Genomic DNA, 277 nt, shown 5'->3' on the forward strand with positions numbered 1-277 from the left:
ATTAAGTTTATTCTTAATACTCACATAATCTTTAATGTAGGATTGGTTGTGAATTATGTTTTTCAAGTGGCTGCAATTATTGAGTAGTTACCTCCATTGTGGAAGGACTTCAAAAACTACTTGAAACATAAACGCAAGGAGATGACTGTTGAAGATCTTATGGTAAGGCTGAGAATCGAAGAGGACAATAAAGCCGCAAAAAAGAGATCACGTGGTAATTCAGCAATATCTGGAGTAAATATTGTTGAAGAAGATCCCACAAAATCAAAGAAAAGAA

This window comes from Solanum tuberosum, unplaced genomic scaffold (assembly GCF_000226075.1).
Source record: "Solanum tuberosum cultivar DM 1-3 516 R44 unplaced genomic scaffold, SolTub_3.0 scf00147, whole genome shotgun sequence".
Lineage (NCBI taxonomy): Eukaryota > Viridiplantae > Streptophyta > Magnoliopsida > Solanales > Solanaceae > Solanum > Solanum tuberosum.